This window comes from Amyelois transitella, chromosome 11 (genome assembly GCF_032362555.1).
Source record: "Amyelois transitella isolate CPQ chromosome 11, ilAmyTran1.1, whole genome shotgun sequence".
Classification (NCBI taxonomy): domain Eukaryota; kingdom Metazoa; phylum Arthropoda; class Insecta; order Lepidoptera; family Pyralidae; genus Amyelois; species Amyelois transitella.
Window position 1 is genome coordinate 2,442,036 of NC_083514.1, and position 10,107 is coordinate 2,452,142.

Sequence of the window (10,107 nt, forward strand, 5' to 3'; positions counted from 1 at the left end):
TGGCGTGAGAAAAAAGTAATTTTCATTCATAAAACCATTTTCTTAGAAGCACTAGACGGGGACGGAAACACATCTACGAAATAGCAACGTCCCGTTCTTGCACACTCATTTTTAATGCACTTTCCCGCAAGAGTTTCTTTTTATACGTCTTTTAAGACTGGCAAGCAAGACTCTTTTAAGTTTTTCTTTTAAACGCTCGTGAATTTTCACTTTTGTCCCAGCAAGTTTGTAATTTTCTTTACGGCCAGTGACAAACTGTTTTGTTATTACTAAAATGAAATTCTGAATTTAAAATCACAGAACATTAGCTGCATCAAGCACAGCCAATAAAATGCTATTTAAATAAACCAATCAGTTGTAAAGATTTTGAATATGGATCACGTATCGACACAGTTAATCCTTTGAGTGGTACTCCATTTTGAATGGGATGCTACCGTCTTTGTGTGCATTTAATTTATTGTCATTGGCACCGGTTTGTAATGTGTCCTACATATTTTTTTTTCTCAATGGGTGACAATTTAACTGATGTTCGAACGATAAAATGAGCTTGGGTTCTGTCACGTAGCAATTTTAATTGGGTCTTGTCAGCAGGCTCCGAAGAATTATTTGTTTATTATACGTTACATATTAAGTCCTTATTAGCATACCTATTATAAAGATTTCTTGCAAAGAAAACTACATCAATGTGAAAATTAACTATTTATGTTACCTACAGTATTTAATATATTTTGACCTATTCTAGACTTTATTTAGCACTAGCTTTTACATGACTTTGAATTCGTCTTTTTTTACACCTCAATTAAAACTTTGTAAGGTCTCAGGACTATAGAACCACACCTCTTACTTAACTCACTTTATATGCTACAGTGCCTGACGGTATCTGGTGCCGCGGTAAAAATCGGTAAAACGCCATATCGACATTTCCTTTGCAAAACGCGACTTTCAAACTACCGAATAAAGATTTCGCATAAAGAGGCTATAAATAAAATAAAATCCCGTCGTGGGATGCGCAACTTATGACAGCGAAGTTCTGAAACCACTCCAAGAAGTCGAAACTTTACCAACAATATATTTGTATGACTGTTCGCCGTATGCTGTTCGGAGTTAGGATTTGGTGTATGGAATTCAGCGGTTTTATCCAAACTGGCATTTGCATATGATTTTTTCTACGTCTGGTTAAAATTCGAATGGAAAATAATTTTGATTCGATGAGAGTTAAATCTTTGACAGAAGAATCTTGTTGTGCCTAAGCTCGGAAAAAAATCTATGTTGTAAACAGCTGTAAGCCGTCCTTGCATAGAGTTAGAAATCGTTTCTTAACTATAGTTTTCCGAATATGCATAACACTTATTCACTTTCAATATTCAGAGAATTAATGGCAGTATGGCAGATGGCAGTAGCAACAAAAATAATTAGATCCGACAGATTTAAGGCTAAATTACTGAATTTCACCAGAATTGAGAAAAAGTTAGATAAGTCAAAGGTACTATTTTACACATACATACTTATAATCACGCCTTTATCCCTTACAAGTGAGACAGTACTAACAGCCTCTAAAGGCTTTATTCAACTGTATGGCGCAATGATAGAATCTATTTTGTTGTTGGTAAAAATATCTGCATGTTCGGGTTAGATTAGAGATAAACAACAGCAAGCGGGCGAAACCGCGGGCAAAATCTTGCCAAAACGCTATGCTATCCTCACTCAGATATAAAAAAAAAAATCAGAGGCGAAACGACATACAAGAAGACTCAGTTCTTAGAGTACGCTATAAATTTATATTTGTTAGAAAACTTTACCTTTGCTTGAAAGCAACTGTAATCATCTATGAAATATAGAACAAACATAAAAATGTCTAAGTATCTTACATAATGCCTTAAACAAGCAATTAAGCTCATCCGTTTTATTTTTAGGCCCAGTTATAGCATCAACTGCAAATATTTCTAACAATTGATCAAAAATACTGAAGATAATTCCATACCTACTTAAAAGTTAAATCTGAATTATCAACATGCTTACCAATATTATTTTTACGTATCTTTGTAGTTTCTTCTTGATCAATTGAATATTTTTAATTCAAATTCAAAGCTTTTATTCATTATTATGGGGCACTCACTTAATAATTGTCATATCTATTGGTTTCACGACATTGGTTGACATCAAATAAATGACTTAAAACTAAGTTTACTGCCGCTTCCAAACGTCAGTGCAAAAGAAGCGGTAACAAACTGCACTGCAGCATTTTCTTCAATAACGTCAACTTCAAATTACTTTAACTGGCTAGTAATGGTAATTTAAAAAAGCAAAGTCAAAAATGCGATGCATTCGATTTAGGAAATTCAAAATTAGTGATGTAGTGATTCTTAACCCTTACGATGGTAAAATCGAGAAACATTTCGCTGCGTCTGTTGGCATTTGACAAAACAACCCTCCGCGCCCCGCGGCATATGCGAGTAACACATTATCTATCGTGGAACAAAAAAACATGGAGTCGCTGCGCTTTCAAGAAATGTCTATTTTTTATTATACAAGAATAGCGTACTTGTTTATTTGGAATTATCTATATACTCTTGTGTTAATTAGTGGCTGTTTGACACAAAGAAATAACATGCATTTACCTAAAAAGTTACGATATATCTAAAGTTTTGAATGAATAAAGCAAGAGCTCAAATAATCGTCGTTATTAGAATTTTAAAAATGACTCCTTCTAAAACTGAAAAAGTACCTACTATAACTTATACGACTCCATGTTATTCTCTGTTATACTGCCACGCCATATGACACATGTGCGGCATAAAGCGAGTAAAGTATTGATCTAGTTCTCTTTCTTTGTAAGATAGTGGATGCAGACTTACTCAGACAGAATGTCTCTTTTTCCAAATTAGTATTTTCTAGTCTAATTTTGGAGCTAACCAACTCTTCATGACATGGAAAAACTTAATAAAATAAAAGTAAGTAAAATTGTTGTGCATGTTGTATAAATGATAAACGAATTGTCTATGTCAACAAACCTTTTATCTACTAATTATTTGTTAATTTTAAAAATTATAGCTTCATAATTAATATCAAAAATAAAAAGTGATACTTCGCGCCAAGAATATGCCGTTACGAGTTGGCCCGGAGCGATAGCCACAAACCGTAGTGAAACCAATAAGCGCCTTGTCATCCTTCTCTGATTGATCATTATTTTATGCGCCAAACTATCTACCGATCTTTCTCGCACACTATGGAGCACTGCCAGAGAATATATTTCAACACTTCGCGGTGTAGAAAATGAGGCATTTTCCGTTTTTATTTGAATACCGAACGCAGCATAACAGACGTTAGTTTATGGTTAATCTTGGCTGTTCTGCATAATGTGCTTGTTACAAATTCCAAATTCGAATATCTACATTTTTATTTTTAATTTTATTGTTAGTTTATATAAAGAATACGAAATTAAAACGAAATTGGTTTATTTCTTTTAAACAGACTTTGGCACCTGCTTTGAAAACGAAATAAAAAAAGTTCCTTACTTGATTATATGTAAGTAAAGTCTGTTGCAATATAAAACACCTCTGTATTATGGAAAACGTATTCTTGCGTGCGGTTGACAGTTCAGCTAAAGGATTTATGAATGCTTTCCCGTTGCCTCTAAGGGGAAAAACAACTCACAAGTACTTACCAAATATTGGACGGTAAATTCAAAAGAAATTTCTTAGTTTCTTGCCTGTTCTTCCTGCAAGGCGTCGTACGTGTATATTGTTGCGTTAGACAAATAACTTGGTTTTAGTGTATTTTGATATAGTTTAAAACTACCATTACAGCCTATTTATTCATTCAAATGATTTCCGTACCAACAAAAATGTTGCCATATTTTAAAAAGTACTTACAATTACTTAAAATTGCGAAAGAAAAAATATTTTTTAAAAACCTTATTTACATATTTACTTATTAACTGTAGAAAAATGGGAGTTTCACTTAGGTATTTAAAAAAAAAAAATATCAGATCGGTATGCTCAAAAAATAGACCCGTTGCATTGCATTATTATGCAAATTGTCGACCCAATTAAATGTGCAATACCGTAGCTGCATCTGCCTACTTCCGACAATGGATTTATTTTATAATGAACCATACTTTTAAATTTGCATTTAAACTATATTCGGTAAGTTTTGTCAGATCATTTTAAAATAAAATACATACATACATATGGTCACGTCTATATCCCTTGCGGGGTAGACAGAGCCAACAGTCTTGAAAGACTAAATGGCCACGTTCAGCTATTTGGCTTAATGATAGAATTGAGATTCAACTAGTGACAGGTTGCTGGCCCATCGCCTACATAAGAATCCCAAGTTTGTAAGCCTATCCCTTAGTCGCCTTTTACGACATCCATGGGAAAGAGATGGAGTGGTCCTATTCTTTTTTGTATTGGTGCCGGGAACCACACGGCATGTTAAAATAAAATCTCAGTGTCATTTACAGTCTGTTCCTTGCTTGATCCAACTTGTTTCTTAGTTGCATGTCGGTCGGGATTACGGATCCAGGGTCCGCCCGTGACTACGATTCTAAAATTGAAAATTTAGGTTTTTATATAAGCGACGTCCGTCTGACCTCCGCAATCTTGATCTTGCAATTTTCATCCCTTAAGGGGTAGACAATATCAACAAGTAATAAATGTTTTTTCCCCCCTTTATATAGGATAAAGAAAACTAATAGACAATGTGGAAGTTCAAGGCTGTACATACTTAGATACATACATATGGTCACGTCTATATCCTTTTTGGGGTAGACAGAACCAACAGTCTTCAAAAGATTGAGAGGCCACGCTCAGCTATTTGGCTTAATGATAGAATTGAGATTCAAGGCTGAAACTGCAAAAAATAACTAAGTAAACATTTAGAGGCTTGTTTCTGAAATAGCTTCTAAAATAACTTGTGATATATAATCTATATACAAAAAATAGGTAAGTACGTATGTATAAAGTTCTCTGTCAGACCATATGGTTGACTGATAGTAACTACTGCTACTAGGATTAAGTTCGCCAATTGTGCTATACTCGTACATTTGTATTTTGTGCAATGAAGTTTAAACAAATGAATATTAAAAATCGGCTAAATACATTTTCAAACGCGTTTGCCAAAAAAGATCTACAAAGTACTTATAGCTTACTATTTTTTGCTATCAATATAAGGTGTAGTCTCTGTAAATACGAAGACATTATGAAGGGTTCATAAACGCCCATTGTACGGCTTGTTATAGGTCGGTTATACACGAGCTATCAAGAGATAAGCCAGAGTGTGTTCATATCCTAAAATGGTGACGATATACCGGTGATGTTATGAACTAAGATCCTGTAAAAGATTAAGATATCGAGGAATTATGTGCCCATTTACCCATATTAGATATTTAAGGTCAGAACAACAAACATTAGACGTTAGCTCAAAGGTGTTCAATTTTCATTATTTTCATGAAATTGATTACATACATACATAAAATCTCGCCTCTTTCCCAGAGGGGTAGGCAGAGACTACCTCTTTCCACTTGCCTCGATCTCTGCATACTTCCTTCGCATGGGCATGAAATTGATTAGTTTCATAAATAAAAGTTTTGACATAATATTAAACTCTTACAATGGATTATAATAATGATACTTCAATTTTGTAATTGCAGTGATCACATTAAAAATAAATATCGTAGGTATTCAGCTAATATTCTTCAAAAAGATTCACATACTTAAACATGTTTTTATCTCTCACAAAGTAAATGTCTTTTCAAGACTGAAAGGCCACGTTCAGATTGCCAGCCCATCACCTAAAAGAATCCCAAGTTTATTAGTCTTCAAAAACATTTTAAATATTTACAGAAGCTTTATGTTTATCCATTTGATAAAACACAATGACCGTCCCAGCCCACAAACCGCCCTCGTTTTCATCACAAAATATAAGAAAATCAGAAATCCCGAGACATACCAATAATCCTTTACTTAAGTACTCATCCCGTGTCGCCTCAAGATTAAATTCCTTCACATAACTACTGCCACGAAAATATTCACATATGCCTTTTTTAATATCGTATGTTGCGGATTTTTTATACGGAATATAAAATATACAATTTCAGCATAGCGCGAGTGACATTGTATACCATCCATCTTTTCGGGTTTAGCTTCCCGTCTCGTTCCAGCGCGTTGTTTTGTCTCTTTCTAGCGGATTTGTAGTTCCCCCCGTTTGGGGAGTTCCTTCAACCAGTCAACTCTTTGGGCATTTTTCATTCCGAATACGGCGGATATGAAGAAATGTATCGCGCACTCGGGCGTGTTATGATTTTTCTTGTTCTATTTTTGAATAGTATTATACTGTTATTGGTGGGAGCGAGGATTTAGATTCGCTTTATGATCAAGATGACAGACAATGTAGAGAACGCATTGTCGATGGTCTTCAAAGGAATTGAAAACATAAATTGAGATGATTGTAAGCATTACTGGTCTTTCAAGAAAATGTAATTTATGCTCATAAAACATATTATTAAGTACATAACTACTTAATTTCTGATCCTTTTTTTACTTTCACGAAAAATATTTTCATTTCAAATACTAGATACTGAAAAAAAAATATAATAAGTCAGGTACTTAACCTATAGTATAATGCATACTACTACACTTATAACACCGCTTCGATTCGATCGTAACAACATTTACCTACCCGCATTCGTCTCTCGATTCTATTACTTTCCAAACGAAATGCCTTCCTTACAACCCCATCGATGTCCCTCAGGATATGAGATACCCTTACGTGGATCATCCCATCTTACTTTAAATAACCTCCCTCCGATCAAACGAATTCTGGAAATAGATCAAATTATGTAAGATCGAAATGTATAAATGTACGTTTTTGAGATAAATAAGTACTTATAGATTTATAGTAAAAATAAAGATTCTTTTTTATATCGAAGAATGAGCCTTTTACAGCATAAGTGTTTTCGTTCATAAGATGTTAATTTTCAGCTTTAATATACTTATATCCATATTGAAAGTAGTAACTGACCGATGTCAGTACTAGAAAGATGGTACCAAAAAATCGATTTGGGGGATGACAAAAGCTAAAAATGTGATTTCTTCAATTTATGTATGTTTGTACTAGCTTTACACGAAAATTGAATGCGGTTTTCTCAGATGTGTTCGGCTTGTTAAAACTGATGTTATGGATGAAGTTGCGGACAACAGCTAGTATCGAATAAAAGATTATTTATACAGCATAAATGCTTTCCTTCGTAACATGTTCACTTTCAGCTCCAATATTGGAATAAAGTACTCACGTCTTACCTCAAATAAAATAACGTATAACAGCTTTGCAAAACAAATTCCTTATTCAGCTGCACCGCTCCTGACAATTGTCGCTTATTTAATTCCAGTCACAATCCAGTTATATTTGCTAAAGAGCCAGGAATCCAGGACGGTTTAAAAACTTCAAATTTCGAATTCCGATCACGTGACGGCGCGAGGCGTACGCGATGCTGCCATCTATCGACAGTAGCCACCATTATAGGGTTAACATGGAGTCTCGAATGGTTTGAGTACGTGTCTATGCCTCAGTCTAGTTGTCTATGCTTACGTGTCTGTGGTTCCGCGGTTGGCAACCATGCCTTGACATTAGGCTTTGTAAGCACGTTACGTTCTACGTGGCATGTGTGAAAGATGAGTTGTTAGCTGAATGCGATTAATATGTATGGATAAAACGATTTATGTTTTATTACCGAGCGTGACTCTCTTATAACTGCTTGTCATTTATGGCATATGCGAAAGAAACTGTTGATTTATGCTATTGGTGAGCTGGCTTCTCTGAATAATGAAGAGATTCAATGCAATGACCCTAAGTTAAAAAAGAGCTTCATCATATTAATTCTAAGTTCCATGTTCCATTGAGAAAACCCAAGTTTTACTTATGAATGTAATTCAAGAAAGGGTAAATAGCTTGCTCTAAGCGACTCCCGACAGACTTTCGTGAGAGCCCTACACATTTAGGCAACTGAATGTGTTCATGTGTTATCATGGTTAGGTCACAATTGCAAGATTTAAGAGGTCTGTCGAGAGTTATTTCATGTAAAAAAACTGACATTTTTAATCCAGGATAGTGTTCACAGGCAGACCATAGACCATAGAGCTTCTCTCTCTTAAAAGGTGAAGACGCAACTAGGACTAACACCAGAGGGATGATAATTCCTAAGAATACAACTCCTAACTCCTAACGATAAGACCTTAGTTAAAGACCTTGGTTACTCCAACTAACAAAATATATAAATTACCTAAAAATTCCTCATTTCAGGTAAAGATCAATAATTTACAGTCTAGTATACCAGTTCAGCGTAGATCATAGACAGCTTGGTAACACAAAACAAAGCCTAAAAGGATTATAAGAAACTGCAAACAATTTTCTCGCAAAATTGCCATATATTTTTTATGTAGGTAAGTACTCTTTCTAATCTAAATAAAAAAGATACATTATCAAAACCGACATATGTCTTTGAATATCCAACATAAATACAGAATAATGTAAACAGCCCTTAAGAAAACAAAGGACTGCGCAGAATAGGTAATGCGGGATGTAGGGAAAACATCAAATTTCCATGCGGCTCGATAGAAATCTACACAAATACATATGTATGCTACATTTTAGATACAAGGTATTTGGTGACACAGGATTTTTGTGATGTACAAGCGGATACAGATACAGCTGACTCCCTTGATGTGGTGGGTGCTCCTGAAATGTTAACTATGACGCAAGTTTATTATTTTCCTCGTCTTATGTAACAATATTTGTCCCTTGTGGAGAAGATAGAGCTATATATAAGTGTCAGAAATAAGAAGGCTACGGACAGAAAAATTGACACCATTGAAATGGCAGGCGTTACGGAAAAGGTCACAGTGCACCATCTCTTCATCGGCGAACTGTTTTTTTTTTGTTTCAAATTTTGCTTCTGATTTGAAGGGGTCTGTACAACTATCTCAATCCTAAAATAAATATACTGTAGTGGTTAACTTCTGTTGTATTGAAAATATTAAAGTAGGTATAGGAATTGTTCAACTGACTAAATACAAAAAAACTAGAAATTTTTATTTAAATCAGCAAAGTGACTGCTTCTAGTAAGTATGGTAAATATAAACAGCGAAAATAATATACAGGAAATGATACTCGGAAGGATATATAGTACAATAATAAACGCGCAAGTATGGAATGAAGAGAATAAAGAAATACCTAATATCTCCAGCCAGCGTTATTCACACACGAGATAAAAATAATGAAATATGAACTACGCAGAATTCACTACATGCGACGAGGGGCCAGAAAGCTTCCGAGAAAAAGAATCCCATCCATCAACAGTGAAAATAACGATTCCCTTGCCTTAGACAAATGATTGACAGCGAACGAAAAAAAAAGGAATAAAAAAGAAATGATTCCTTATTCAAATTTCCACGGCGTTCGATTTTTTCCTTTGTCGCGACGCTCCGTTTTGTTTCCATTTGTAATTTGTCGGTTTGCTCTTTCCAGTGTAACTGTGCGTTGAATTGAAGCGTAAAAGTCTTTGGCAAGTTTTTTATTGGTTTATTAAAGGGCGCACGGGTACCGTAATTGGGAACGTCGACAATTGAAGACTTCATGCCTTTTGTAGACGAATTTTGTGTATTGCCTAAATACTTTAGTTGATTGGAAGAATTCAAAAGAAAATGTGTATATTGTCGACTGGAGATATAATGGGAAGTTAATAGAAAAGATCTCTATTATTCTATAAATTAAATCGTGTCGTAATATTTCTTAAGTTAGCAATATATATCACATAAAAAATATAAATACACATAAAAAGTAAAAATGTTGGTTAAACTTATTGGGAAATATAGCAAAAAGCATTAAGAAACTAATCTTTGTATGTATCAGTCTTGCCAACCCCAAAGCAGACTGCTAACTGTAGATCAGCTATCAAAAAACTATAGAAAACTGCAAAGTCCCTTTTATAAAAATTCAACGTGAAAATTAAAAAATATCACCATTAAAAAAAAAAAAAACCAGGGAATTCTAACCTAGTAGGTAAATATTCATTACACATACTTAACAACTTTTTAAATCAGAAAACTC